Source organism: Oryzias latipes, chromosome 1, assembly GCF_053564925.1.
Source record: "Oryzias latipes strain Hd-rR chromosome 1, Olatipes_Hd-rR_3.1".
Classification (NCBI taxonomy): domain Eukaryota; kingdom Metazoa; phylum Chordata; class Actinopteri; order Beloniformes; family Adrianichthyidae; genus Oryzias; species Oryzias latipes.
Window position 1 is genome coordinate 3,454,810 of NC_136237.1, and position 24,882 is coordinate 3,479,691.

At 41.8% G+C, this 24,882-nt stretch overlaps 51 non-coding genes across 51 annotated transcripts; 21 read left to right on the forward strand and 30 right to left on the reverse strand.

The window, feature by feature from the left end:
- Nucleotides 1-104: 104 nt before the first annotated feature.
- On the forward strand, nucleotides 105-176 carry trnae-uuc (transfer RNA glutamic acid (anticodon UUC)). Its single transcript has one exon. It is a non-coding gene; the product is annotated as a tRNA-Glu (tRNA).
- Nucleotides 177-489: 313 nt separating this feature from the next.
- On the reverse strand, nucleotides 490-560 carry trnag-gcc (transfer RNA glycine (anticodon GCC)). The gene has a single exon. It is a non-coding gene; the product is annotated as a tRNA-Gly (tRNA).
- Nucleotides 561-1,438: 878 nt separating this feature from the next.
- trnag-ucc (transfer RNA glycine (anticodon UCC)) lies at nucleotides 1,439-1,509 on the reverse strand. The gene has a single exon. It is a non-coding gene; the product is annotated as a tRNA-Gly (tRNA).
- A 193-nt stretch (nucleotides 1,510-1,702) lies between these two features.
- trnae-uuc (transfer RNA glutamic acid (anticodon UUC)) lies at nucleotides 1,703-1,774 on the forward strand. Its single transcript has one exon. It is a non-coding gene; the product is annotated as a tRNA-Glu (tRNA).
- A 313-nt stretch (nucleotides 1,775-2,087) lies between these two features.
- On the reverse strand, nucleotides 2,088-2,158 carry trnag-gcc (transfer RNA glycine (anticodon GCC)). Its single transcript has one exon. It is a non-coding gene; the product is annotated as a tRNA-Gly (tRNA).
- A 462-nt stretch (nucleotides 2,159-2,620) lies between these two features.
- Nucleotides 2,621-2,692, forward strand: trnae-cuc (transfer RNA glutamic acid (anticodon CUC)). The gene has a single exon. It is a non-coding gene; the product is annotated as a tRNA-Glu (tRNA).
- Nucleotides 2,693-3,037: 345 nt separating this feature from the next.
- On the reverse strand, nucleotides 3,038-3,108 carry trnag-ucc (transfer RNA glycine (anticodon UCC)). Its single transcript has one exon. It is a non-coding gene; the product is annotated as a tRNA-Gly (tRNA).
- Nucleotides 3,109-3,301: 193 nt separating this feature from the next.
- On the forward strand, nucleotides 3,302-3,373 carry trnae-uuc (transfer RNA glutamic acid (anticodon UUC)). The gene has a single exon. It is a non-coding gene; the product is annotated as a tRNA-Glu (tRNA).
- A 313-nt stretch (nucleotides 3,374-3,686) lies between these two features.
- trnag-gcc (transfer RNA glycine (anticodon GCC)) lies at nucleotides 3,687-3,757 on the reverse strand. Its single transcript has one exon. It is a non-coding gene; the product is annotated as a tRNA-Gly (tRNA).
- A 462-nt stretch (nucleotides 3,758-4,219) lies between these two features.
- trnae-cuc (transfer RNA glutamic acid (anticodon CUC)) lies at nucleotides 4,220-4,291 on the forward strand. Its single transcript has one exon. It is a non-coding gene; the product is annotated as a tRNA-Glu (tRNA).
- A 344-nt stretch (nucleotides 4,292-4,635) lies between these two features.
- trnag-ucc (transfer RNA glycine (anticodon UCC)) lies at nucleotides 4,636-4,706 on the reverse strand. Its single transcript has one exon. It is a non-coding gene; the product is annotated as a tRNA-Gly (tRNA).
- Nucleotides 4,707-4,899: 193 nt separating this feature from the next.
- trnae-uuc (transfer RNA glutamic acid (anticodon UUC)) lies at nucleotides 4,900-4,971 on the forward strand. The gene has a single exon. It is a non-coding gene; the product is annotated as a tRNA-Glu (tRNA).
- A 313-nt stretch (nucleotides 4,972-5,284) lies between these two features.
- Nucleotides 5,285-5,355, reverse strand: trnag-gcc (transfer RNA glycine (anticodon GCC)). Its single transcript has one exon. It is a non-coding gene; the product is annotated as a tRNA-Gly (tRNA).
- Nucleotides 5,356-5,817: 462 nt separating this feature from the next.
- Nucleotides 5,818-5,889, forward strand: trnae-cuc (transfer RNA glutamic acid (anticodon CUC)). The gene has a single exon. It is a non-coding gene; the product is annotated as a tRNA-Glu (tRNA).
- A 1,292-nt stretch (nucleotides 5,890-7,181) lies between these two features.
- trnag-ucc (transfer RNA glycine (anticodon UCC)) lies at nucleotides 7,182-7,252 on the reverse strand. The gene has a single exon. It is a non-coding gene; the product is annotated as a tRNA-Gly (tRNA).
- A 193-nt stretch (nucleotides 7,253-7,445) lies between these two features.
- On the forward strand, nucleotides 7,446-7,517 carry trnae-uuc (transfer RNA glutamic acid (anticodon UUC)). The gene has a single exon. It is a non-coding gene; the product is annotated as a tRNA-Glu (tRNA).
- Nucleotides 7,518-7,830: 313 nt separating this feature from the next.
- Nucleotides 7,831-7,901, reverse strand: trnag-gcc (transfer RNA glycine (anticodon GCC)). Its single transcript has one exon. It is a non-coding gene; the product is annotated as a tRNA-Gly (tRNA).
- An 878-nt stretch (nucleotides 7,902-8,779) lies between these two features.
- On the reverse strand, nucleotides 8,780-8,850 carry trnag-ucc (transfer RNA glycine (anticodon UCC)). Its single transcript has one exon. It is a non-coding gene; the product is annotated as a tRNA-Gly (tRNA).
- A 193-nt stretch (nucleotides 8,851-9,043) lies between these two features.
- On the forward strand, nucleotides 9,044-9,115 carry trnae-uuc (transfer RNA glutamic acid (anticodon UUC)). Its single transcript has one exon. It is a non-coding gene; the product is annotated as a tRNA-Glu (tRNA).
- Nucleotides 9,116-9,428: 313 nt separating this feature from the next.
- trnag-gcc (transfer RNA glycine (anticodon GCC)) lies at nucleotides 9,429-9,499 on the reverse strand. The gene has a single exon. It is a non-coding gene; the product is annotated as a tRNA-Gly (tRNA).
- Nucleotides 9,500-10,377: 878 nt separating this feature from the next.
- Nucleotides 10,378-10,448, reverse strand: trnag-ucc (transfer RNA glycine (anticodon UCC)). Its single transcript has one exon. It is a non-coding gene; the product is annotated as a tRNA-Gly (tRNA).
- Nucleotides 10,449-10,641: 193 nt separating this feature from the next.
- On the forward strand, nucleotides 10,642-10,713 carry trnae-uuc (transfer RNA glutamic acid (anticodon UUC)). The gene has a single exon. It is a non-coding gene; the product is annotated as a tRNA-Glu (tRNA).
- A 313-nt stretch (nucleotides 10,714-11,026) lies between these two features.
- On the reverse strand, nucleotides 11,027-11,097 carry trnag-gcc (transfer RNA glycine (anticodon GCC)). Its single transcript has one exon. It is a non-coding gene; the product is annotated as a tRNA-Gly (tRNA).
- Nucleotides 11,098-11,948: 851 nt separating this feature from the next.
- On the reverse strand, nucleotides 11,949-12,019 carry trnag-ucc (transfer RNA glycine (anticodon UCC)). Its single transcript has one exon. It is a non-coding gene; the product is annotated as a tRNA-Gly (tRNA).
- A 193-nt stretch (nucleotides 12,020-12,212) lies between these two features.
- On the forward strand, nucleotides 12,213-12,284 carry trnae-uuc (transfer RNA glutamic acid (anticodon UUC)). Its single transcript has one exon. It is a non-coding gene; the product is annotated as a tRNA-Glu (tRNA).
- A 313-nt stretch (nucleotides 12,285-12,597) lies between these two features.
- Nucleotides 12,598-12,668, reverse strand: trnag-gcc (transfer RNA glycine (anticodon GCC)). The gene has a single exon. It is a non-coding gene; the product is annotated as a tRNA-Gly (tRNA).
- Nucleotides 12,669-13,546: 878 nt separating this feature from the next.
- Nucleotides 13,547-13,617, reverse strand: trnag-ucc (transfer RNA glycine (anticodon UCC)). The gene has a single exon. It is a non-coding gene; the product is annotated as a tRNA-Gly (tRNA).
- A 193-nt stretch (nucleotides 13,618-13,810) lies between these two features.
- trnae-uuc (transfer RNA glutamic acid (anticodon UUC)) lies at nucleotides 13,811-13,882 on the forward strand. The gene has a single exon. It is a non-coding gene; the product is annotated as a tRNA-Glu (tRNA).
- A 313-nt stretch (nucleotides 13,883-14,195) lies between these two features.
- Nucleotides 14,196-14,266, reverse strand: trnag-gcc (transfer RNA glycine (anticodon GCC)). The gene has a single exon. It is a non-coding gene; the product is annotated as a tRNA-Gly (tRNA).
- A 462-nt stretch (nucleotides 14,267-14,728) lies between these two features.
- trnae-cuc (transfer RNA glutamic acid (anticodon CUC)) lies at nucleotides 14,729-14,800 on the forward strand. The gene has a single exon. It is a non-coding gene; the product is annotated as a tRNA-Glu (tRNA).
- A 345-nt stretch (nucleotides 14,801-15,145) lies between these two features.
- On the reverse strand, nucleotides 15,146-15,216 carry trnag-ucc (transfer RNA glycine (anticodon UCC)). Its single transcript has one exon. It is a non-coding gene; the product is annotated as a tRNA-Gly (tRNA).
- A 193-nt stretch (nucleotides 15,217-15,409) lies between these two features.
- On the forward strand, nucleotides 15,410-15,481 carry trnae-uuc (transfer RNA glutamic acid (anticodon UUC)). The gene has a single exon. It is a non-coding gene; the product is annotated as a tRNA-Glu (tRNA).
- A 309-nt stretch (nucleotides 15,482-15,790) lies between these two features.
- trnag-gcc (transfer RNA glycine (anticodon GCC)) lies at nucleotides 15,791-15,861 on the reverse strand. The gene has a single exon. It is a non-coding gene; the product is annotated as a tRNA-Gly (tRNA).
- Nucleotides 15,862-16,711: 850 nt separating this feature from the next.
- trnag-ucc (transfer RNA glycine (anticodon UCC)) lies at nucleotides 16,712-16,782 on the reverse strand. Its single transcript has one exon. It is a non-coding gene; the product is annotated as a tRNA-Gly (tRNA).
- A 193-nt stretch (nucleotides 16,783-16,975) lies between these two features.
- trnae-uuc (transfer RNA glutamic acid (anticodon UUC)) lies at nucleotides 16,976-17,047 on the forward strand. The gene has a single exon. It is a non-coding gene; the product is annotated as a tRNA-Glu (tRNA).
- A 313-nt stretch (nucleotides 17,048-17,360) lies between these two features.
- On the reverse strand, nucleotides 17,361-17,431 carry trnag-gcc (transfer RNA glycine (anticodon GCC)). The gene has a single exon. It is a non-coding gene; the product is annotated as a tRNA-Gly (tRNA).
- A 462-nt stretch (nucleotides 17,432-17,893) lies between these two features.
- On the forward strand, nucleotides 17,894-17,965 carry trnae-cuc (transfer RNA glutamic acid (anticodon CUC)). The gene has a single exon. It is a non-coding gene; the product is annotated as a tRNA-Glu (tRNA).
- Nucleotides 17,966-18,309: 344 nt separating this feature from the next.
- trnag-ucc (transfer RNA glycine (anticodon UCC)) lies at nucleotides 18,310-18,380 on the reverse strand. The gene has a single exon. It is a non-coding gene; the product is annotated as a tRNA-Gly (tRNA).
- Nucleotides 18,381-18,573: 193 nt separating this feature from the next.
- On the forward strand, nucleotides 18,574-18,645 carry trnae-uuc (transfer RNA glutamic acid (anticodon UUC)). The gene has a single exon. It is a non-coding gene; the product is annotated as a tRNA-Glu (tRNA).
- A 313-nt stretch (nucleotides 18,646-18,958) lies between these two features.
- Nucleotides 18,959-19,029, reverse strand: trnag-gcc (transfer RNA glycine (anticodon GCC)). Its single transcript has one exon. It is a non-coding gene; the product is annotated as a tRNA-Gly (tRNA).
- An 851-nt stretch (nucleotides 19,030-19,880) lies between these two features.
- trnag-ucc (transfer RNA glycine (anticodon UCC)) lies at nucleotides 19,881-19,951 on the reverse strand. The gene has a single exon. It is a non-coding gene; the product is annotated as a tRNA-Gly (tRNA).
- A 193-nt stretch (nucleotides 19,952-20,144) lies between these two features.
- Nucleotides 20,145-20,216, forward strand: trnae-uuc (transfer RNA glutamic acid (anticodon UUC)). Its single transcript has one exon. It is a non-coding gene; the product is annotated as a tRNA-Glu (tRNA).
- Nucleotides 20,217-20,529: 313 nt separating this feature from the next.
- Nucleotides 20,530-20,600, reverse strand: trnag-gcc (transfer RNA glycine (anticodon GCC)). The gene has a single exon. It is a non-coding gene; the product is annotated as a tRNA-Gly (tRNA).
- Nucleotides 20,601-21,062: 462 nt separating this feature from the next.
- trnae-cuc (transfer RNA glutamic acid (anticodon CUC)) lies at nucleotides 21,063-21,134 on the forward strand. Its single transcript has one exon. It is a non-coding gene; the product is annotated as a tRNA-Glu (tRNA).
- A 345-nt stretch (nucleotides 21,135-21,479) lies between these two features.
- trnag-ucc (transfer RNA glycine (anticodon UCC)) lies at nucleotides 21,480-21,550 on the reverse strand. Its single transcript has one exon. It is a non-coding gene; the product is annotated as a tRNA-Gly (tRNA).
- A 578-nt stretch (nucleotides 21,551-22,128) lies between these two features.
- Nucleotides 22,129-22,199, reverse strand: trnag-gcc (transfer RNA glycine (anticodon GCC)). The gene has a single exon. It is a non-coding gene; the product is annotated as a tRNA-Gly (tRNA).
- Nucleotides 22,200-22,661: 462 nt separating this feature from the next.
- On the forward strand, nucleotides 22,662-22,733 carry trnae-cuc (transfer RNA glutamic acid (anticodon CUC)). Its single transcript has one exon. It is a non-coding gene; the product is annotated as a tRNA-Glu (tRNA).
- A 345-nt stretch (nucleotides 22,734-23,078) lies between these two features.
- Nucleotides 23,079-23,149, reverse strand: trnag-ucc (transfer RNA glycine (anticodon UCC)). The gene has a single exon. It is a non-coding gene; the product is annotated as a tRNA-Gly (tRNA).
- Nucleotides 23,150-23,709: 560 nt separating this feature from the next.
- trnag-gcc (transfer RNA glycine (anticodon GCC)) lies at nucleotides 23,710-23,780 on the reverse strand. Its single transcript has one exon. It is a non-coding gene; the product is annotated as a tRNA-Gly (tRNA).
- Nucleotides 23,781-24,242: 462 nt separating this feature from the next.
- On the forward strand, nucleotides 24,243-24,314 carry trnae-cuc (transfer RNA glutamic acid (anticodon CUC)). The gene has a single exon. It is a non-coding gene; the product is annotated as a tRNA-Glu (tRNA).
- A 345-nt stretch (nucleotides 24,315-24,659) lies between these two features.
- trnag-ucc (transfer RNA glycine (anticodon UCC)) lies at nucleotides 24,660-24,730 on the reverse strand. Its single transcript has one exon. It is a non-coding gene; the product is annotated as a tRNA-Gly (tRNA).
- Nucleotides 24,731-24,882: the final 152 nt, after the last annotated feature.

Here is a 24,882-nt window from a genome sequence, read left to right on the forward strand (position 1 = left end):
AACCCATCATTGTTGCACAGTAGCCCAAGCCATTCACCCGCCCAGCTATGACATCCCCTATGCTACCAATGCCAACTCTCTTGAAGCATTTCCACAGGAGAATTTCCCTGATGGTCTAATGGCTAGGATTTGGCGCTTTCACCGCCACGGTCCGGGTTCAATTCCCGGTCAGGGAATCCTCTATGTTCAAAAGGAAACTGGCATGAAACACTAGTTTAACCTACAATGACACACATCCTAAACCATTTTTCAAAGAGAGACCAACCTTGCGTGTTGACCACATCCTAAAGAAGATAACCCAATGAATGAAAGCATCTCTCAGCATTGAATGATTTCTCTTACAAGACGAAAACGCCAGCATTTCTGTAGTGTGAGCTAAGCTTTCCTTGTCATAGATCGACATTGGGCTTTTTACGTTGACACTCTACATGTTTTAATGAAATACTTTGACACAAGAAGGTTAATGAACATAAGAAAAACAGCAATCAATGCATTGGCTGGGAATTGAACCCAGGTCAACTGCATGGCAAGCAGCTATGCTACCACTATACCACCAATGCCCACACAAGTGATGCTACCCCCACATTAAAGGTAGAATCTCCCAGCCTGTGCAAATTTCTGCAGGGAAGAGTTCCCGCCTCTAGTCCAAGAGCCCATCATTGTTGCACAGTGGCACAAGCCATTTACTTGCCCATGTATATGTTTATGCAGTAATTAATGTGCATTTGAACTATCAGCCCAGGAGTACTAGCAGCATGTGTGGGGCAGAGTTACCTGATCCATCTGGACATCTGTTTGACTTTTTAAAGTAGACACATGTTGCAGTCAAGAAGACAAACATCCCAATGGCAGCAAGATGAACAACACAACAAACTGAAGAAATTTGCTACAGTAAAAATAAATGGGCACTGTTCCAAAAATCAGAAATATCTACAACAAGGCCACATCAAAATTGCAGTCTTTTGCAACGTATGCTAATTCTTGTAGTCTGTTAAAAATGTTGTTTGCTTCATGCAGGAATTTCCCTCATGGTCTAATGGCTAGGATTTGGCGCTCTCACCGCCACGGTCTGGGTTCAATTCCCGGTCAGGGAATCCACCATGTTTAAAGGAGAACTCACCTGAAACCCTAGTTTAGCCTATGCACATAATGACACACATTATAAACCACTTTTCAATAGACACTTATCTATGACTTGAACCAACCTTGTCATTTGAACACATTCTAAACAAGGGATTCCAAGAGAAGCAAACATTTCTCAGCATTGAATGATTTCTCTGGCAATATAGACATGAAGATGGAAAATTCGACACTTCAGTAGTGTGTGGGCTATGTTTTCCATGTGTTGGATCAACATTAGACATTACAGGTTGACATTTAACAGGTTTTATTTGAATAATATTTAGCATGAAGTTTAATTCTCAAAAAAACTAATCAATGCATTGGCTGGGAATTGAACCCAGGTCAACTGCTTGGAAGGCAGCTATGCTACCACTATACCACCAATGCCCACTGTGTCAAAAGGACACCGCATTAAAACTAGAATGTCTAAGACTGTGCAAAGTTGTGCAAGGAAGAGTCCCCACATCCAGTCCAAGAACCCATCATTGTTGCACAGTAGCCCAAGCCATTCACCCGCCCAGCTATGACATCCCCTATGCTACCAATGCCAACTCTCTTGAAGCATTTCCACAGGAGAATTTCCCTGATGGTCTAATGGCTAGGATTTGGCGCTTTCACCGCCACGGTCCGGGTTCAATTCCCGGTCAGGGAATCCTCTATGTTCAAAAGGAAACTGGCATGAAACACTAGTTTAACCTACAATGACACACATCCTGAACCATTTTTCAAAGAGAGACCAACCTTGCGTGTTGACCACATCCTAAAGAAGATAACCCAATGAATGAAAGCATCTCTCAGCATTGAATGATTTCTCTTACAAGACGAAAACGCCAGCATTTCTGTAGTGTGAGCTAAGCTTTCCTTGTCATAGATCGACATTGGGCTTTTTACGTTGACACTCTACATGTTTTAATGAAATACTTTGACACAAGAAGGTTACTGAACATAACAAAAACAGCAATCAATGCATTGGCTGGGAATTGAACCCAGGTCAACTGCATGGCAAGCAGCTATGCTACCACTATACCACCAATGCCCACACAAGTGATGCTACCCCCACATTAAAGGTACAATCTCCCAGCCTGTGCAAATTTCTGCAGGGAAGAGTTCCCGCCTCTAGTCCAAGAGCCCATCATTGTTGCACAGTGGCACAAGCCATTTACTTGCCCATGTATATGTTTATGCAGTAATTAATGTGCATTTGAACTATCAGCCCAGGAGTACTAGCAGCATGTGTGGGGCAGAGTTACCTGATCCATCTGGACATCTGTTTGACTTTTTAAAGTAGACACATGTTGCAGTCAAGAAGACAAACATCCCAATGGCAGCAAGATGAACAACACAACAAACTGAAGAAATTTGCTACAGTAAAAATAAATGGGCACTGTTCCAAAAATCAGAAATATCTACAACAAGGCCACATCAAAATTGCAGTCTTTTGCAACGTATGCTAATTCTTGTAGTCTGTTAAAAATGTTGTTTGCTTCATGCAGGCATTTCCCTGATGGTCTAATGGCTAGGATTTGGCGCTCTCACCGCCACGGTCCGGGTTCAATTCCCGGTCAGGGAATCCACCATGTTTAAAGGAGAACTCACCTGAAACCCTAGTTTAACCTATGCACATAATGACACACATTATAAACCACTTTTCAATAGAGACTTATCTAAGACTTGAACCAACCTTGTCATTTGAACACATTCTAAACAAGGGATTCCAAGAGAAGCAAATATTTCTCAGCATTTGAATGATTTCTCTGGCAATATAGACATGAAGATGGAAAATTCGACACTTCAGTAGTGTGTGGGCTATGTTTTCCATGTCTTGGATCAACATTAGACATTACAGGTTGACATTTTACAGGTTTTATTTCAATAATATTTAGCATGAAGTTTAATTCTCAAAAACTCTAATCAATGCATTGGCTGGGAATTGAACCCAGGTCAACTGCTTGGAAGGCAGCTATGCTACCACTATACCACCAATGCCCACTGTGTCAAAAGGACACCGCATTAAAACTAGAATGTCTAAGACTGTGCAAAGTTGTGCAAGGAAGAGTCCCCACATCCAGTCCAAGAACCCATCATTGTTGCACAGTAGCCCAAGCCATTCACCCGCCCAGCTATGACATCCCCTATGCTACCAATGCCAACTCTCTTGAAGCATTTCCACAGGAGAATTTCCCTGATGGTCTAATGGCTAGGATTTGGTGCTTTCACCGCCACGGTCCGGGTTCAATTCCCGGTCAGCGAATCCTCTATGTTCAAAAGGAAACTGGCCAGAAACACTAGTTTAACCTACAATGACACACATCCTGAACCATTTTTCAAAGAGAGACCAACCTTGCGTGTTGACCACATCCTAAAGAAGATAACCCAATGAATGAAAGCATCTCTCAGCATTGAATGATTTCTCTTACAAGATGAAAACGCCAGCATTTCTGTAGTGTGAGCTAAGCTTTCCTTGTCATAGATCGACATTGGGCTTTTTACGTTGACACTCTACATGTTTTAATGAAATACTTTGACACAAGAAGGTTACTGAACATAACAAAAACAGCAATCAATGCATTGGCTGGGAATTGAACCCAGGTCAACTGCATGGCAAGCAGCTATGCTACCACTATACCACCAATGCCCACACAAGTGATGCTACCCCCACATTAAAGGTAGAATCTCCCAGCCTGTGCAAATTTCTGCAGGGAAGAGTTCCCGCCTCTAGTCCAAGAGCCCATCATTGTTGCACAGTGGCACAAGCCATTTACTTGCCCATGTATATGTTTATGCAGTAATTAATGTGCATTTGAACTATCAGCCCAGGAGTACTAGCAGCATGTGTGGGGCAGAGTTACCTGATCCATCTGGACATCTGTTTGACTTTTTAAAGTAGACACATGTTGCAGTCAAGAAGACAAACATCCCAATGGCAGCAAGATGAACAACACAACAAACTGAAGAAATTTGCTACAGTAAAAATAAATGGGCACTGTTCCAAAAATCAGAAATATCTACAACAAGGCCACATCAAAATTGCAGTCTTTTGCAACGTATGCTAATTCTTGTAGTCTGTTAAAAATGTTGTTTGCTTCATGCAGGAATTTCCCTGATGGTCTAATGGCTAGGATTTGGTGCTCTCGCCGCCACGGTCCGGGTTCAATTCCCGGTCAGGGAATCCACCATGTTTAAAGGAGAACTCACCTGAAACCTTAGTTTAGCCTATGCACATAATGACACACATTATAAACCACTTTTCAATAGAGACTTATCTAAGACTTGAACCAACCTTGTCATTTGAACACATTCTAAACAAGGGATTCCAAGAGAAGCAAACATTTCTCAGCATTGAATGATTTCTCTGGCAATATAGACATGAAGATGGAAAATTCGACACTTCAGTAGTGTGTGGGCTATGTTTTCCATCTCTTGGATCAACATTAGACATTACAGGTTGACATTTTACAGGTTTTATTTGAATAATATTTAGCATGAAGTTTAATTCTCAAAAACACTAATCAATGCATTGGCTGGGAATTGAACCCAGGTCAACTGCTTGGAAGGCAGCTATGCTACCACTATACCACCAATGCCCACTGTGTCAAAAGGACACCGCATTAAAACTAGAATGTCTAAGACTGTGCAAAGTTGTGCAAGGAAGAGTCCCCACATCCAGTCCAAGAACCCATCATTGTTGCACAGTAGCCCAAGTCATTCACCCGCCCAGCTATGACATCCCCTATGCTACCAATGCCAACTCTCTTGAAGCATTTCCACAGGAGAATTTCCCTGATGGTCTAATGGCTAGGATTTGGTGCTTTCACCGCCACGGTCCGGGTTCAATTCCCGGTCAGCGAATCCTCTATGTTCAAAAGGAAACTGGCCAGAAACACTAGTTTAACCTACAATGACACACATCCTGAACCATTTTTCAAAGAAAGACCAACCTTGCGTGTTGACCACATCCTAAAGAAGATAACCCAATGAATGAAAGCATCTCTCAGCATTGAATGATTTCTCTTACAAGATGAAAACGCCAGCATTTCTGTAGTGTGAGCTAAGCTTTCCTTGTCATAGATCGACATTGGGCTTTTTACGTTGACACTCTACATGTTTTAATGAAATACTTTGACACAAGAAGGTTACTGAACATAACAAAAACAGCAATCAATGCATTGGCTGGGAATTGAACCCAGGTCAACTGCATGGCAAGCAGCTATGCTACCACTATACCACCAATGCCCACACAAGTGATGCTACCCCCACATTAAAGGTAGAATCTCCCAGCCTGTGCAAATTTCTGCAGGGAAGAGTTCCCGCCTCTAGTCCAAGAGCCCATCATTGTTGCACAGTGGCACAAGCCATTTACTTGCCCATGTATATGTTTATGCAGTAATTAATGTGCATTTGAACTATCAGCCCAGGAGTACTAGCAGCATGTGTGGGGCAGAGTTACCTGATCCATCTGGACATCTGTTTGACTTTTTAAAGTAGACACATGTTGCAGTCAAGAAGACAAACATCCCAATGGCAGCAAGATGAACAACACAACAAACTGAAGAAATTTGCTACAGTAAAAATAAATGGGCACTGTTCCAAAAATCAGAAATATCTACAACAAGGCCACATCAAAATTGCAGTCTTTTGCAACGTATGCTAATTCTTGTAGTCTGTTAAAAATGTTGTTTGCTTCATGCAGGAATTTCCCTGATGGTCTAATGGCTAGGATTTGGTGCTCTCACCGCCACGGTCCGGGTTCAATTCCCGGTCAGCGAATCCACCATGTTTAAAGGAGAACTCACCTGAAACCTTAGTTTAGCCTATGCACATAATGACACACATTATAAACCACTTTTCAATAGAGACTTATCTAAGACTTGAACCAACCTTGTCATTTGAACACATTCTAAACAAGGGATTCCAAGAGAAGCAAACATTTCTCAGCATTGAATGATTTCTCTGGCAATATAGACATGAAGATGGAAAATTCGACACTTCAGTAGTGTGTGGGCTATGTTTTCCATGTCTTGGATCAACATTAGACATTACAGGTTGACATTTTACAGGTTTTATTTGAATAATATTTAGCATGAAGTTTAATTCTCAAAAACACTAATCAATGCATTGGCTGGAAATTGAACCCAGGTCAACTGCTTGGAAGGCAGCTATGCTACCACTATATCACCAATGCCCACTATGTCAAAAGGACACCGCATTAAAACTAGAATGTCTAAGACTGTGCAAAGTTGTGCAAGGAAGAGTCCCCACATCCAGTCCAAGAGCCCATCATTGTTGCACAGTGGCACAAGCCATTTACTTGCCCATGTATATGTTTATGCAGTAATTAATGTGCATTTGAACTATCAGCCCAGGAGTACTAGCAGCATGTGTGGGGCAGAGTTACCTGATCCATCTGGACATCTGTTTGACTTTTTAAAGTAGACACATGTTGCAGTCAAGAAGACAAACATCCCAATGGCAGCAAGATGAACAACACAACAAACTGAAGAAATTTGCTACAGTAAAAATAAATGGGCACTGTTCCAAAAATCAGAAATATCTACAACAAGGCCACATCAAAATTGCAGTCTTTTGCAACGTATGCTAATTCTTGTAGTCTGTTAAAAATGTTGTTTGCTACATGCAGGAATTTCCCTCATGGTCTAATGGCTAGGATTTGGCGCTCTCACCGCCACGGTCTGGGTTCAATTCCCGGTCAGGGAATCCACCATGTTTAAAGGAGAACTCACCTGAAACCCTAGTTTAGCCTATGCACATAATGACACACATTATAAACCACTTTTCAATAGAGACTTATCTATGACTTGAACCAACCTTGTCATTTGAACACATTCTAAACAAGGGATTCCAAGAGAAGCAAACATTTCTCAGCATTGAATGATTTCTCTGGCAATATAGACATGAAGATGGAAAATTCGACACTTCAGTAGTGTGTGGGCTATGTTTTCCATGTCTTGGATCAACATTAGACATTACAGGTTGACATTTTACAGGTTTTATTTGAATAATATTTAGCATGAAGTTTAATTCTCAAAAACACTAATCAATGCATTGGCTGGGAATTGAACCCAGGTCAACTGCTTGGAAGGCAGCTATGCTACCACTATACCACCAATGCCCACTGTGTCAAAAGGACACCGCATTAAAACTAGAATGTCTAAGACTGTGCAAAGTTGTGCAAAGAAGAGTCCCCACATCCAGTCCAAGAACCCATCATTGTTGCACAGTAGCCCAAGCCATTCACCCGCCCAGCTATGACATCCCCTATGCTACCAATGCCAACTCTCTTGAAGCATTTCCACAGGAGAATTTCCCTGATGGTCTAATGGCTAGGATTTGGCGCTTTCACCGCCACGGTCCGGGTTCAATTCCCGGTCAGGGAATCCTCTATGTTCAAAAGGAAACTGGCATGAAACACTAGTTTAACCTACAATGACACACATCCTAAACCATTTTTCAAAGAGAGACCAACCTTGCGTGTTGACCACATCCTAAAGAAGATAACCCAATGAATGAAAGCATCTCTCAGCATTGAATGATTTCTCTTACAAGACGAAAACGCCAGCATTTCTGTAGTGTGAGCTAAGCTTTCCTTGTCATAGATCGACATTGGGCTTTTTACGTTGACACTCTACATGTTTTAATGAAATACTTTGACACAAGAAGGTTAATGAACATAAGAAAAACAGCAATCAATGCATTGGCTGGGAATTGAACCCAGGTCAACTGCATGGCAAGCAGCTATGCTACCACTATACCACCAATGCCCACACAAGTGATGCTACCCCCACATTAAAGGTACAATCTCCCAGCCTGTGCAAATTTCTGCAGGGAAGAGTTCCCGCCTCTAGTCCAAGAGCCCATCATTGTTGCACAGTGGCACAAGCCATTTACTTGCCCATGTATATGTTTATGCAGTAATTAATGTGCATTTTAACTATCAGCCCAGGAGTACTAGCAGCATGTGTGGGGCAGAGTTACCTGATCCATCTGGACATCTGTTTGACTTTTTAAAGTAGACACATGTTGCAGTCAAGAAGACAAACATCCCAATGGCAGCAAGATGAACAACACAACAAACTGAAGAAATTTGCTACAGTAAAAATAAATGGGCACTGTTCCAAAAATCAGAAATATCTACAACAAGGCCACATCAAAATTGCAGTCTTTTGCAACGTATGCTAATTCTTGTAGTCTGTTAAAAATGTTGTTTGCTTCATGCAGGAATTTCCCTCATGGTCTAATGGCTAGGATTTGGCGCTCTCACCGCCACGGTCTGGGTTCAATTCCCGGTCAGGGAATCCACCATGTTTAAAGGAGAACTCACCTGAAACCCTAGTTTAGCCTATGCACATAATGACACACATTATAAACCACTTTTCAATAGACACTTATCTATGACTTGAACCAACCTTGTCATTTGAACACATTCTAAACAAGGGATTCCAAGAGAAGCAAACATTTCTCAGCATTGAATGATTTCTCTGGCAATATAGACATGAAGATGGAAAATTCGACACTTCAGTAGTGTGTGGGCTATGTTTTCCATGTGTTGGATCAACATTAGACATTACAGGTTGACATTTAACAGGTTTTATTTGAATAATATTTAGCATGAAGTTTAATTCTCAAAAACACTAATCAATGCATTGGCTGGGAATTGAACCCAGGTCAACTGCTTGGAAGGCAGCTATGCTACCACTATACCACCAATGCCCACTGTGTCAAAAGGACACCGCATTAAAACTAGAATGTCTAAGACTGTGCAAAGTTGTGCAAGGAAGAGTCCCCACATCCAGTCCAAGAACCCATCATTGTTGCACAGTAGCCCAAGCCATTCACCCGCCCAGCTATGACATCCCCTATGCTACCAATGCCAACTCTCTTGAAGCATTTCCACAGGAGAATTTCCCTGATGGTCTAATGGCTAGGATTTGGCGCTTTCACCGCCACGGTCCGGGTTCAATTCCCGGTCAGGGAATCCTCTATGTTCAAAAGGAAACTGGCATGAAACACTAGTTTAACCTACAATGACACACATCCTGAACCATTTTTCAAAGAGAGACCAACCTTGCGTGTTGACCACATCCTAAAGAAGATAACCCAATGAATGAAAGCATCTCTCAGCATTGAATGATTTCTCTTACAAGACGAAAACGCCAGCATTTCTGTAGTGTGAGCTAAGCTTTCCTTGTCATAGATCGACATTGGGCTTTTTACGTTGACACTCTACATGTTTTAATGAAATACTTTGACACAAGAAGGTTAATGAACATAAGAAAAACAGCAATCAATGCATTGGCTGGGAATTGAACCCAGGTCAACTGCATGGCAAGCAGCTATGCTACCACTATACCACCAATGCCCACACAAGTGATGCTACCCCCACATTAAAGGTACAATCTCCCAGCCTGTGCAAATTTCTGCAGGGAAGAGTTCCCGCCTCTAGTCCAAGAGCCCATCATTGTTGCACAGTGGCACAAGCCATTTACTTGCCCATGTATATGTTTATGCAGTAATTAATGTGCATTTTAACTATCAGCCCAGGAGTACTAGCAGCATGTGTGGGGCAGAGTTACCTGATCCATCTGGACATCTGTTTGACTTTTTAAAGTAGACACATGTTGCAGTCAAGAAGACAAACATCCCAATGGCAGCAAGATGAACAACACAACAAACTGAAGAAATTTGCTACAGTAAAAATAAATGGGCACTGTTCCAAAAATCAGAAATATCTACAACAAGGCCACATCAAAATTGCAGTCTTTTGCAACGTATGCTAATTCTTGTAGTCTGTTAAAAATGTTGTTTGCTTCATGCAGGAATTTCCCTCATGGTCTAATGGCTAGGATTTGGCGCTCTCACCGCCACGGTCTGGGTTCAATTCCCGGTCAGGGAATCCACCATGTTTAAAGGAGAACTCACCTGAAACCCTAGTTTAGCCTATGCACATAATGACACACATTATAAACCACTTTTCAATAGACACTTATCTATGACTTGAACCAACCTTGTCATTTGAACACATTCTAAACAAGGGATTCCAAGAGAAGCAAACATTTCTCAGCATTGAATGATTTCTCTGGCAATATAGACATGAAGATGGAAAATTCGACACTTCAGTAGTGTGTGGGCTATGTTTTCCATGTGTTGGATCAACATTAGACATTACAGGTTGACATTTAACAGGTTTTATTTGAATAATATTTAGCATGAAGTTTAATTCTCAAAAACACTAATCAATGCATTGGCTGGGAATTGAACCCAGGTCAACTGCTTGGAAGGCAGCTATGCTACCACTATACCACCAATGCCCACTGTGTCAAAAGGACACCGCATTAAAACTAGAATGTCTAAGACTGTGCAAAGTTGTGCAAGGAAGAGTCCCCACATCCAGTCCAAGAACCCATCATTGTTGCACAGTAGCCCAAGCCATTCACCCGCCCAGCTATGACATCCCCTATGCTACCAATGCCAACTCTCTTGAAGCATTTCCACAGGAGAATTTCCCTGATGGTCTAATGGCTAGGATTTGGCGCTTTCACCGCCACGGTCCGGGTTCAATTCCCGGTCAGGGAATCCTCTATGTTCAAAAGGAAACTGGCATGAAACACTAGTTTAACCTACAATGACACACATCCTGAACCATTTTTCAAAGAGAGACCAACCTTGCGTGTTGACCACATCCTAAAGAAGATAACCCAATGAATGAAAGCATCTCTCAGCATTGAATGATTTCTCTTACAAGACGAAAACGCCAGCATTTCTGTAGTGTGAGCTAAGCTTTCCTTGTCATAGATCGACATTGGGCTTTTTACGTTGACACTCTACATGTTTTAATGAAATACTTTGACACAAGAAGGTTACTGAACATAACAAAAACAGCAATCAATGCATTGGCTGGGAATTGAACCCAGGTCAACTGCATGGCAAGCAGCTATGCTACCACTATACCACCAATGCCCACACAAGTGATGCTACCCCCACATTAAAGGTACAATCTCCCAGCCTGTGCAAATTTCTGCAGGGAAGAGTTCCCGCCTCTAGTCCAAGAGCCCATCATTGTAGCACAGTGGCACAAGCCATTTACTTGCCCATGTATATGTTTATGCAGTAATTAATGTGCATTTGAACTATCAGCCCAGGAGTACTAGCAGCATGTGTGGGGCAGAGTTACCTGATCCATCTGGACATCTGTTTGACTTTTTAAAGTAGACACATGTTGCAGTCAAGAAGACAAACATCCCAATGGCAGCAAGATGAACAACACAACAAACTGAAGAAATTTGCTACAGTAAAAATAAATGGGCACTGTTCCAAAAATCAGAAATATCTACAACAAGGCCACATCAAAATTGCAGTCTTTTGCAACGTATGCTAATTCTTGTAGTCTGTTAAAAATGTTGTTTGCTTCATGCAGGAATTTCCCTCATGGTCTAATGGCTAGGATTTGGCGCTCTCACCGCCACAGTCCGGGTTCAATTCCCGGTCAGGGAATCCACCCTAGTTTAGCCTATGCACATAATGACACACATTATAAACCACTTTTCAATAGAGACTTATCTAAGACTTGAACCAACCTTGTCATTTGAACACATTCTAAACAAGGGATTCCAAGAGAAGCAAATATTTCTCAGCATTTGAATGATTTCTCTGGCAATATAGACATGAAGATGGAAAATTCGACACTTCAGTAGTGTGTGGGCTATGTTTTCCATGTCTTGGATCAACATTAGACATTACAGGTTGACATTTTACAGTTTTTATTTCAATAATATTTAGCATGAAGTTTAATTCTCAAAAACTCTAATCAATGCATTGGCTGGGAATTGAACCCAGGTCAACTGCTTGGAAGGCAGCTATGCTACCACTATACCACCAATGCCCACTGTGTCAAAAGGACACCGCATTAAAACTAGAATGTCTAAGACTGTGCAAAGTTGTGCAAGGAAGAGTCCCCACATCCAGTCCAAGAACCCATCATTGTTGCACAGTAGCCCAAGCCATTCACCCGCCCAGCTTTGACATCCCCTATGCTACCAATGCCAACTCTCTTGAAGCATTTCCACAGGAGAATTTCCCTGATGGTCTAATGGCTAGGATTTGGTGCTTTCACCGCCACGGTCCGGGTTCAATTCCCGGTCAGCGAATCCTCTATGTTCAAAAGGAAACTGGCCAGAAACACTAGTTTAACCTACAATGACACACATCCTGAACCATTTTTCAAAGAGAGACCAACCTTGCGTGTTGACCACATCCTAAAGAAGATAACCCAATGAATGAAAGCATCTCTCAGCATTGAATGATTTCTCTTACAAGATGAAAACGCCAGCATTTCTGTAGTGTGAGCTAAGCTTTCCTTGTCATAGATCGACATTGGGCTTTTTACGTTGACACTCTACATGTTTTAATGAAATACTTTGACACAAGAAGGTTACTGAACATAACAAAAACAGCAATCAATGCATTGGCTGGGAATTGAACCCAGGTCAACTGCATGGCAAGCAGCTATGCTACCACTATACCACCAATGCCCACACAAGTGATGCTACCCCCACATTAAAGGTAGAATCTCCCAGCCTGTGCAAATTTCTGCAGGGAAGAGTTCCCGCCTCTAGTCCAAGAGCCCATCATTGTTGCACAGTGGCACAAGCCATTTACTTGCCCATGTATATGTTTATGCAGTAATTAATGTGCATTTGAACTATCAGCCCAAGAGTACTAGCAGCATGTGTGGGGCAGAGTTACCTGATCCATCTGGACATCTGTTTGACTTTTTAAAGTAGAGACATGTTGCAGTCAAGAAGACAAACATCCCAATGGCAGCAAGATGAACAACACAACAAACTGAAGAAATTTGCTACAGTAAAAATAAATGGGCACTGTTCCAAAAATCAGAAATATCTACAACAAGGCCACATCAAAATTGCAGTCTTTTGCAACGTATGCTAATTCTTGTAGTCTGTTAAAAATGTTGTTTGCTTCATGCAGGCATTTCCCTCATGCTCTAATGGCTAGGATTTGGCGCTCTCACCGCCACGGTCTGGGTTCAATTCCCGGTCAGGGAATCCACCATGTTTGAAGGAGAACTCACCTGAAACCTTAGTTTAGCCTATGCACATAATGACACACATTATAAACCACTTTTCAATAGAGACTTATCTAAGACTTGAACCAACCTTGTCATTTGAACACATTCTAAACAAGGGATTCCAAGAGAAGCAAACATTTCTCAGCATTGAATGATTTCTCTGGCAATATAGACATGAAGATGGAAAATTCAACACTTCAGTAGTGTGTGGGCTATGTTTTCCATGTCTTGGATCAACATTAGACAATAGAGGTTGACATTTTACAGGTTTTATTTGAATAATATTTAGCATGAAGTTTAATTCTCAAAAACACTAATCAATGCATTGGCTGGGAATTGAACCCAGGTCAACTGCTTGGAAGGCAGCTATGCTACCACTATACCACCAATCCCCACTGTGTCAAAAGGACACCGCATTAAAACTAGAATGTCTAAGACTGTGCAAAGTTGTGCAAGGAAGAGTCCCCACATCCAGTCCAAGAACCCATCATTGTTGCACAGTAGCCCAAGCCATTCACCAGCCCAGCTATGACATCCCCTATGCTACCAATGCCAACTCTCTTGAAGCATTTCCACAGGAGAATTTCCCTGATGGTCTAATGGCTAGGATTTGGCGCTTTCACCGCCACGGTCTGGGTTCAATTCCCGGTCAGGGAATCCTCTATGTTCAAAAGGAAACTGGCCAGAAACACTAGTTTAACCTACAATGACACACATCCTGAACCATTTTTCAAAGAGAGACCAACCTTGCGTGTTGACCACATCCTAAAGAAGATAACCCAATGAATGAAAGCATCTCTCAGCATTGACTGATTTCTCTCACAAGACGAAAACGCCAGCATTTCTGTAGTGTGAGCTAAGCTTTCCTTGTCATAGATCGACATTGGGCTTTTTACGTTGACACTCTACATGTTTTAATGAAATACTTTGACACAAGAAGGTTACTGAACATAACAAAAACAGCAATCAATGCATTGGCTGGGAATTGAACCCAGGTCAACTGCATGGCAAGCAGCTATGCTACCACTATACCACCAATGCCCACACAAGTGATGCTACCCCCACATTAAAGGTAGAATCTCCCAGCCTGTGCAAATTTCTGCAGGGAAGAGTTCCCGCCTCTAGTCCAAGAGCCCATCAATGTTGCACAGTGGCACAAGCCATTTACTTGCCCATGTATATGTTTATGCAGTAATTAATGTGCATTTGAACTATCAGCCCAGGAGTACTAGCAGCATGTGTGGGGCAGAGTTACCTGATCCATCTGGACATCTGTTTGACTTTTTAAAGTAGACACATGTTGCAGTCAAGAAGACAAACATCCCAATGGCAGCAAGATGAACAACACAATAAACTGAAGAAATTTGCTACAGTAAAAATAAATGGGCACTGTTCCAAAAATCAGAAATATCTACAACAAGGCCACATCAAAATTGCAGTCTTTTGCAACGTATGCTAATTCTTGTAGTCTGTTAAAAATGTTGTTTGCTTCATGCAGGCATTTCCCTGATGGTCTAATGGCTAGGATTTGGCGCTCTCACCGCCACGGTCCGGGTTCAATTCCCGGTCAGGGAATCCACCATGTTTAAAGGAGAACTCACCTGAAACCCTAGTTTAGCCTATGCACATGATGACACACATTATAAACCACTTTTCAATAGAGACTTATCTATGACTTGAACCAACCTTGTCATTTGAACACATTCTAAACAAGGGATTCCAAGAGAAGCAAATATTTCTCAGCATTTGAATGATTTCTCTGGCAATATAGACATGAAGATGGAAAATTCGACACTTCAGTAGTGTGTCGGCTATGTTTTCCATGTCTTGGATCAACATTAGACATTACAGGTTGACATTTTACAGGTTTTATTTCAATAATATTTAGCATGAAGTTTAATTCTCAAAAACTCCAATCAATGCATTGGCTGGGAATTGAACCCAGGTCAACTGCTTGGAAAGCAGCTATGCTACCACTATACCACCAATGCCCACTGTGTCAAAAGGACACCGCATTAAAACTAGAATGTCTAAGACTGTGCAAAGTTGTGCAAGGAAGAGTCCCCACATCCAGTCCAAGAACCCATCATTGTTGCACAGTAGCCCAAGCCATTCACCCGCCCAGCTATGACATCCCCTATGCTACCAATGCCAACTCTCTTGAAGCATTTCCACAGGAGAATTTCCCTGATGGTCTAATGGCTAGGATTTGGCGCTTTCACCGCCACGGTCCGGGTTCAATTCCCGGTCAGGGAATCCTCTATGTTCAAAAGGAAACTGGCATGAAACACTAGTTTAACCTACAATGACACACATCCTGAACCATTTTTCAAAGAGAGACCAACCTTGCGTGTTGACCACATCCTAAAGAAGATAACCCAATGAATGAAAGCATCTCTCAGCATTGAATGATTTCTCTTACAAGACGAAAACGCCAGCATTTCTGTAGTGTGAGCTAAGCTTTCCTTGTCATAGATCGACATTGGGCTTTTTACGTTGACACTCTACATGTTTTAATGAAATTGACACAAGAAGGTTACTGAACATAACAAAAACAGCAATCAATGCATTGGCTGGGAATTGAACCCAGGTCAACTGCATGGCAAGCAGCTATGCTACCACTATACCACCAATGCCCACACAAGTGATGCTACCCCCACATTAAAGGTAGAATCTCCCAGCCTGTGCAAATTTCTGCAGGGAAGAGTTCCCGCCTCTAGTCCAAGAGCCCATCATTGTAGCACAGTGGCACAAGCCATTTACTTGCCCATGTATATGTTTATGCAGTAATTAATGTGCATTTGAACTATCAGCCCAGGAGTACTAGCAGCATGTGTGGGGCAGAGTTACCTGATCCATCTGGACATCTGTTTGACTTTTTAAAGTAGACACATGTTGCAGTCAAGAAGACAAACATCCCAATGGCAGCAAGATGAACAACACAACAAACTGAAGAAATTTGCTACAGTAAAAATAAATGGGCACTGTTCCAAAAATCAGAAATATCTACAACAAGGCCACATCAAAATTGCAGTCTTTTGCAAAGTATGCTAATTCTTGTAGTCTGTTAAAAATGTTGTTTGCTTCATGCAGGAATTTCCCTCATGGTCTAATGGCTAGGATTTGGCGCTCTCACCGCCACAGTCCGGGTTCAATTCCCGGTCAGGGAATCCACCCTAGTTTAGCCTATGCACATAATGACACACATTATAAACCACTTTTCAATAGAGACTTATCTAAGACTTGAACCAACCTTGTCATTTGAACACATTCTAAACAAGGGATTCCAAGAGAAGCAAATATTTCTCAGCATTTGAATGATTTCTCTGGCAATATAGACATGAAGATGGAAAATTCGACACTTCAGTAGTGTGTGGGCTATGTTTTCCATGTCTTGGATCAACATTAGACATTACAGGTTGACATTTTACAGGTTTTATTTCAATAATATTTAGCATGAAGTTTAATTCTCAAAACTCTAATCAATGCATTGGCTGGGAATTGAACCCAGGTCAACTGCTTGGAAGGCAGCTATGCTACCACTATACCACCAATGCCCACTGTGTCAAAAGGACACCGCATTAAAACTAGAATGTCTAAGACTGTGCAAAGTTGTGCAAGGAAGAGTCCCCACATTCAGTCCAAGAACCAATCATTGTTGCACAGTAGCCCAAGTCATTCACCAGCCCAGCTATGACATCCCCTATGCTACCAATGCCAACTCTCTTGAAGCATTTCCACAGGAGAATTTCCCTGATGGTCTAATGGCTAGGATTTGGCGCTTTCACCGCCACGATCCGGGTTCAATTCCCGGTCAGGGAATCCTCTATGTTCAAAAGGAAACTGGCATGAAACACTAGTTTAACCTACAATGACACACATCCCGAACCATTTTTCAAAGAGAGACCAACCTTGCGTGTTGACCACATCCTAAAGAAGATAACCCAATAAATGAAAGCATCTCTCAGCATTGAATGATTTCTCTTACAAGACGAAAACGCCAGCATTTCAGTAGTGTGAGCTAAGCTTTCCTTGTCATAGATCGACATTGGGCTTTTTACGTTGACACTCTACATGTTTTAATGAAATACTTTGACACAAGAAGGTTACTCAACATAACAAAAACAGCAATCAATGCATTGGCTGGGAATTGAACCCAGGTCAACTGCATGGCAAGCAGCTATGCTACCACTATACCACCAATGCCCACACAAGTGATGCTACCCCCACATTAAAGGTAGAATCTCCCAGCCTGTGCAAATTTCTGCAGGGAAGAGTTCCCGCCTCTAGTCCAAGAGCCCATCATTGTTGCACAGTGGCACAAGCCATTTACTTGCCCATGTATATGTTTATGCAGTAATTAATGTGCATTTGAACTATCAGCCCAGGAGTACTAGCAGCATGTGTGGGGCAGAGTTACCTGATCCATCTGGACATCTGTTTGACTTTTTAAAGTAGACACATGTTGCAGTCAAGAAGACAAACATCCCAATGGCAGCAAGATGAACAACACAACAAACTGAAGAAATTTGCTACAGTAAAAATAAATGGGCACTGTTCCAAAAATCAGAAATATCTACAACAAGGCCACATCAAAATTGCAGTCTTTTGCAACGTATGCTAATTCTTGTAGTCTGTTAAAAATGTTGTTTGCTTCATGCAGGAATTTCCCTCATGGTCTAATGGCTAGGATTTGGCGCTCTCACCGCCACGGTCCGGGTTCAATTCCCGGTCAGGGAATCCACCATGTTTAAAGGAGAACTCACCTGAAACCCTAGTTAAGCCTATGCACATAATGACACACATTATAAACCACTTTTCAATAGAGACTTATCTAAGACTTGAACCAACCTTGTCATTTGAACACATTCTAAACAAGGGATTCCAAGAGAAGCAAACATTTCTCAGCATTGAATGATTTCTCTGGCAATATAGACATGAAGATGGAAAATTCGACACTTCAGTAGTGTGTGGGCTATGTTTTCCATGTCTTGGATCAACATTAGACATTACAGGTTGACATTTTACAGGTTTTATTTGAATAATATTTAGCATGAAGTTTAATTCTCAAAAACACTAATCAATGCATTGGCTGGGAATTGAACCCAGGTCAACTGCTTGGAAGGCAGCTATGCTACCACTATACCACCAATGCCCACTGTGTCAAAAGGACACCGCATTAAAACTAGAATGTCTAAGACTGTGCAAAGTTGTGCAAGGAAGAGTCCCCACATCCAGTCCAAGAACCCATCATTGTTGCACAGTAGCCCAAGCCATTCACCCGCCCAGCTATGACATCCCCTATGCTACCAATGCCAACTCTCTTGAAGCATTTCCACAGGAGAATTTCCCTGATGGTCTAATGGCTAGGATTTGGTGCTTTCACCGACACGGTCCGGGTTCAATTCCCGGTCAGGGAATCCTCTATGTTCAAAAGGAAACTGGCATGAAACACTAGTTGAACCTACAATGACACACATCCTGAACCATTTTTCAAAGAGAGACCAACCTTGCGTGTTGACCACATCCTAAAGAAGATAACCCAATGAATGAAAGCATCTCTCAGCATTGAATGATTTCTCTTACAAGACGAAAACGCCAGCATTTCAGTAGTGTGAGCTAAGCTTTCCTTGTCATAGATCGACATTGGGCTTTTTACGTTGACACTCTACATGTTTTAATGAAATACTTTGACACAAGAAGGTTACTGAACATAACAAAAACAGCAATCAATGCATTGGCTGGGAATTGAACCCAGGTCAACTGCATGGCAAGCAGCTATGCTACCACTATACCACCAATGCCCACACAAGTGATGCTACCCCCACATTAAAGGTAGAATCTCCCAGCCTGTGCAAATTTCTGCAGGGAAGAGTTCCCGCCTCTAGTCCAAGAGCCCATCATTGTTGCACAGTGGCACAAGCCATTTACTTGCCCATGTATATGTTTATGCAGTAATTAATGTGCATTTGAACTATCAGCCCAGGAGTACTAGCAGCATGTGTGGGGCAGAGTTACCTGATCCATCTGGACATCTGTTTGACTTTTTAAAGTAGACACATGTTGCAGTCAAGAAGACAAATATCCCAATGGCAGCAAGATGAACAACACAACAAACTGAAGAAATTTGCTACAGTAAAAATAAATGGGCACTGTTCCAAAAATCAGAAATATCTACAACAAGGCCACATCAAAATTGCAGTCTTTTGCAACGTATGCTAATTCTTGTAGTCTGTTAAAAATGTTGTTTGCTTCATGCAGGAATTTCCCTCATGGTCTAATGGCTAGGATTTGGCACTCTCACCGCCACGGTCCGGGTTCAATTCCCGGTCAGGGAATCCACCCTAGTTTAGCCTATGCACATAATGACACACATTATAAACCACTTTTCAATAGAGACTTATCTAAGACTTGAACCAACCTTGTCATTTGAACACATTCTAAACAAGGGATTCCAAGAGAAGCAAATATTTCTCAGCATTTGAATGATTTCTCTGGCAATATAGACATGAAGATGGAAAATTCGACACTTCAGTAGTGTGTGGGCTATGTTTTCCATGTCTTGGATAAACATTAGACATTACAGGTTGACATTTTACAGGTTTTATTTCAATAATATTTAGCATGAAGTTTAATTCTCAAAAACTCTAATCAATGCATTGGCTGGGAATTGAACCCAGGTCAACTGCTTGGAAGGCAGCTATGCTACCACTATACCACCAATGCCCACTGTGTCAAAAGGACACCGCATTAAAACTAGAATGTCTAAGACTGTGCAAAGTTGTGCAAGGAAGAGTCCCCACATCCAGTCCAAGAACCCATCATTGTTGCACAGTAGCCCAAGCCATTCACCCGCCCAGCTATGACATCCCCTATGCTACCAATGCCAACTCTCTTTAAGCATTTCCACAGGAGAATTTCCCTGATGGTCTAATGGCTAGGATTTGGTGCTTTCACCGCCACGGTCCGGGTTCAATTCCCGGTCAGCGAATCCTCTATGTTCTAAAGGAAACTGGCCAGAAACATTAGTTTAACCTACAATGACACACATCCTGAACCATTTTTCAAAGAGAGACCGACCTTGCGTGTTGACCACATCCTAAAGAAGATAACCCAATGAATGAAAGCATCTCTCAGCATTGAATGATTTCTCTTACAAGATGAAAACGCCAGCATTTCTGTAGTGTGAGCTAAGCTTTCCTTGTCATAGATCGACATTGGGCTTTTTACGTTGACACTCTACATGTTTTAATGAAATACTTTGACACAAGAAGGTTACTGAACATAACAAAAACAGCAATCAATGCATTGGCTGGGAATTGAACCCAGGTCAACTGCATGGCAAGCAGCTATGCTACCACTATACCACCAATGCCCACACAAGTGATGCTACCCCCACATTAAAGGTAGAATCTCCCAGCCTGTGCAAATTTCTGCAGGGAAGAGTTCCCGCCTCTAGTCCAAGAGCCCATCATTGTTGCACAGTGGCACAAGCCATTTACTTGCCCATGTATATGTTTATGCAGTAATTAATGTGCATTTGAACTATCAGCCCAGGAGTACTAGCAGCATGTGTGGGGCAGAGTTACCTGATCCATCTGGACATCTGTTTGACTTTTTAAAGTAGACACATGTTGCAGTCAAGAAGACAAACATCCCAATGGCAGCAAGATGAACAACACAACAAACTGAAGAAATTTGCTACAGTAAAAATAAATGGGCACTGTTCCAAAAATCAGAAATATCTACAAGAAGGCCACATCAAAATTGCAGTCTTTTGCAACGTATGCTAATTCTTGTAGTCTGTTAAAAATGTTGTTTGCTTCATGCAGGAATTTCCCTGATGGTCTAATGGCTAGGATTTGGCGCTCTCACCGCTACGGTCCGGGTTCAATTCCCGGTCAGGGAATCCACCATGTTTATAGGAGAACTCACCTGAAACCCTAGTTAAGCCTATGCACATAATGACACACATTATAAACCACTTTTCAATAGAGACTTATCTAAGACTTGAACCAACCTTGTCATTTGAACACATTCTAAACAAGGGATTCCAAGAGAAGCAAATATTTCTCAGCATTTGAATGATTTCTCTGGCAATATAGACATGAAGATGGAAAATTCGACACTTGAGTAGTGTGTGGGCTATGTTTTCCATGTCTTGGATCAACATTAGACATTACAGGTTGACATTTTACAGGTTTTATTTCAATAATATTTAGCATGAAGTTTAATTCTCAAAAACTCTAATCAATGCATTGGCTGGGAATTGAACCCAGGTCAACTGCTTGGAAGGCAGCTATGCTACCACTATACCACCAATGCCCACTGTGTCAAAAGGACACCGCATTAAAACTAGAATGTCTAAGACTGTGCAAAGTTGTGCAAGGAAGAGTCCCCACATCCAGTCCAAGAACCCATCATTGTTGCACAGTAGCCCAAGCCATTCAACCGCCCAGCTATGACATCCCCTATGCTACCAATGCCAACTCTCTTTAAGCATTTCCACAGGAGAATTTCCCTGATGGTCTAATGGCTAGGATTTGGTGCTTTCACCGCCACGGTCCCGGTTCAATTCCCGGTCAGCGAATCCTCTATGTTCTAAAGGAAACTGGCCAGAAACATTAGTTTAACCTACAATGACACACATCCTGAACCATTTTTCAAAGAGAGACCAACCTTGCGTGTTGACCACATCCTAAAGAAGATAACCCAATGAATGAAAGCATCTCTCAGCATTGAATGATTTCTCTTACAAGATGAAAACGCCAGCATTTCTGTAGTGTGAGCTAAGCTTTCCTTGTCATAGATCGACATTGGGCTTTTTACTTTGACACTCTACATGTTTTAATGAAATACTTTGACACAAGAAGGTTACTGAACATAACAAAAACAGCAATCAATGCATTGGCTGGGAATTGAACCCAGGTCAACTGCATGGCAAGCAGCTATGCTACCACTATACCACCAATGCCCACACAAGTGATGCTACCCCCACATTAAAGGTAGAATCTCCCAGCCTGTGCAAATTTCTGCAGGGAAGAGTTCCCGCCTCTAGTCCAAGAGCCCATCATTGTTGCACAGTGGCACAAGCCATTTACTTGCCCATGTATATGTTTATGCAGTAATTAATGTGCATTTGAACTATCAGCCCAGGAGTACTAGCAGCATGTGTGGGGCAGAGTTACCTGATCCATCTGGACATCTGTTTGACTTTTTAAAGTAGACACATGTTGCAGTCAAGAAGACAAACATCCCAATGGCAGCAAGATGAACAACACAACAAACTGAAGAAATTTGCTACAGTAAAAATAAATGGGCACTGTTCCAAAAATCAGAAATATCTACAACAAGGCCACATCAAAATTGCAGTCTTTTGCAACGTATGCTAATTCTTGTAGTCTGTTAAAAATGTTGTTTGCTTCATGCAGGCATTTCCCTGATGGTCTAATGGCTAGGATTTGGCGCTCTCACCGCTGCGGTCCGGGTTCAATTCCCGGTCAGGGAATCCACCATGTTTATAGGAGAACTCACCTGAAACCCTAGTTAAGCCTATGCACATAATGACACACATTATAAACCACTTTTCAATAGAGACTTATCTAAGACTTGAACCAACCTTGTCATTTGAACACATTCTAAACAAGGGATTCCAAGAGAAGCAAGTATTTCTCAGCATTTGAATGATTTCTCTGGCAATATAGACATGAAGATGGAAAATTTGACACTTCAGTAGTGTGTGGGCTATGTTTTCCATGTCTTGGATCAACATTAGACATTACAGGTTGACATTTTACAGGTTTTATTTGGATAATATTTAGCATGAAGTTTAATTCTCAAAAACACTAATCAATGCATTGGCTGGGAATTGAACCCAGGTCAACTGCTTGGAAGGCAGCTATGCTACCACTATACCACCAATGCCCACTGTGTCAAAAGGACACCGCATTAAAACTAGAATGTCTAAGACTGTGCAAAGTTGTGCAAGGAAGAGTCCCCACATCCAGTCCAAGAACCCATCATTGTTGCACAGTAGCCCAAGCCATTCACCCGCCCAGCTATGACATCCCCTATGCTACCAATGCCAACTCTCTTGAAGCATTTCCACAGGAGAATTTCCCTGATGGTCTAATGGCTAGGATTTGGCGCTTTCACCGCCACGGTCAGGGAATCCTCTATGTTCAAAAGGAAACTGGCATGAAACACTAGTTTAACCTACAATGACACACATCCTGAACCATTTTTCAAAGAGAGACCAACCTTGCGTGTTGACCACATCCTAAAGAAGATAACCCAATGAATGAAAGCATCTCTCAGCATTGAATGATTTCTCTTACAAGACGAAAACGCCAGCATTTCTGTAGTGTGAGCTAAGCTTTCCTTGTCATAGATCGACATTGGGCTTTTTACGTTGACACTCTACATGTTTTAATGAAATACTTTGACACAAGAAGGTTACTGAACATAACAAAAACAGCAATCAATGCATTGGCTGGGAATTGAACCCAGGTCAACTGCATGGCAAGCAGCTATGCTACCACTATACCACCAATGCCCACACAAGTGATGCTACCCCCACATTAAAGGTAGAATCTCCCAGCCTGTGCAAATTTCTGCAGGGAAGAGTTCCCGCCTCTAGTCCAAGAGCCCATCATTGTTGCACAGTGGCACAAGCCATTTACTTGCCCATGTATATGTTTATGCAGTAATTAATGTGCATTTGAACTATCAGCCCAGGAGTACTAGCAGCATGTGTGGGGCAGAGTTACCTGATCCATCTGGACATCTGTTTGACTTTTTAAAGTAGACACATGTTGCAGTCAAGAAGACAAACATCCCAATGGCAGCAAGATGAACAACACAACAAACTGAAGAAATTTGCTACAGTAAAAATAAATGGGCACTGTTCCAAAAATCAGAAATATCTACAACAAGGCCACATCAAAATTGCAGTCTTTTGCAACGTATGCTAATTCTTGTAGTCTGTTAAAAATGTTGTTTGCTTCATGCAGGCATTTCCCTGATGGTCTAATGGCTAGGATTTGGCGCTCTCACCGCTACGGTCCGGGTTCAATTCCCGGTCAGGGAATCCACCATGTTTATAGGAGAACTCACCTGAAACCCTAGTTAAGCCTATGCACATAATGACACACATTATAAACCACTTTTCAATAGAGACTTATCTAAGACTTGAACCAACCTTGTCATTTGAACACATTCTAAACAAGGGATTCCAAGAGAAGCAAGTATTTCTCAGCATTTGAATGATTACTCTGGCAATATAGACATGAAGATGGAAAATTTGACACTTCAGTAGTGTGTGGGCTATGTTTTCCATGTCTTGGATCAATATTAGACATTACAGGTTGACATTTTACAGGTTTTATTTGAATAATATTTAGCATGAAGTTTAATTCTCAAAAACACTAATCAATGCATTGGCTGGGAATTGAACCCAGGTCAACTGCTTGGAAGGCAGCTATGCTACCACTATACCACCAATGCCCACTGTGTCAAAAGGACACCGCATTAAAACTAGAATGTCTAAGACTGTGCAAAGTTGTGCAAGGAAGAGTCCCCACATCCAGTCCAAGAACCCATCATTGTTGCACAGTAGCCCAAGCCATTCACCCGCCCAGCTATGACATCCCCTATGC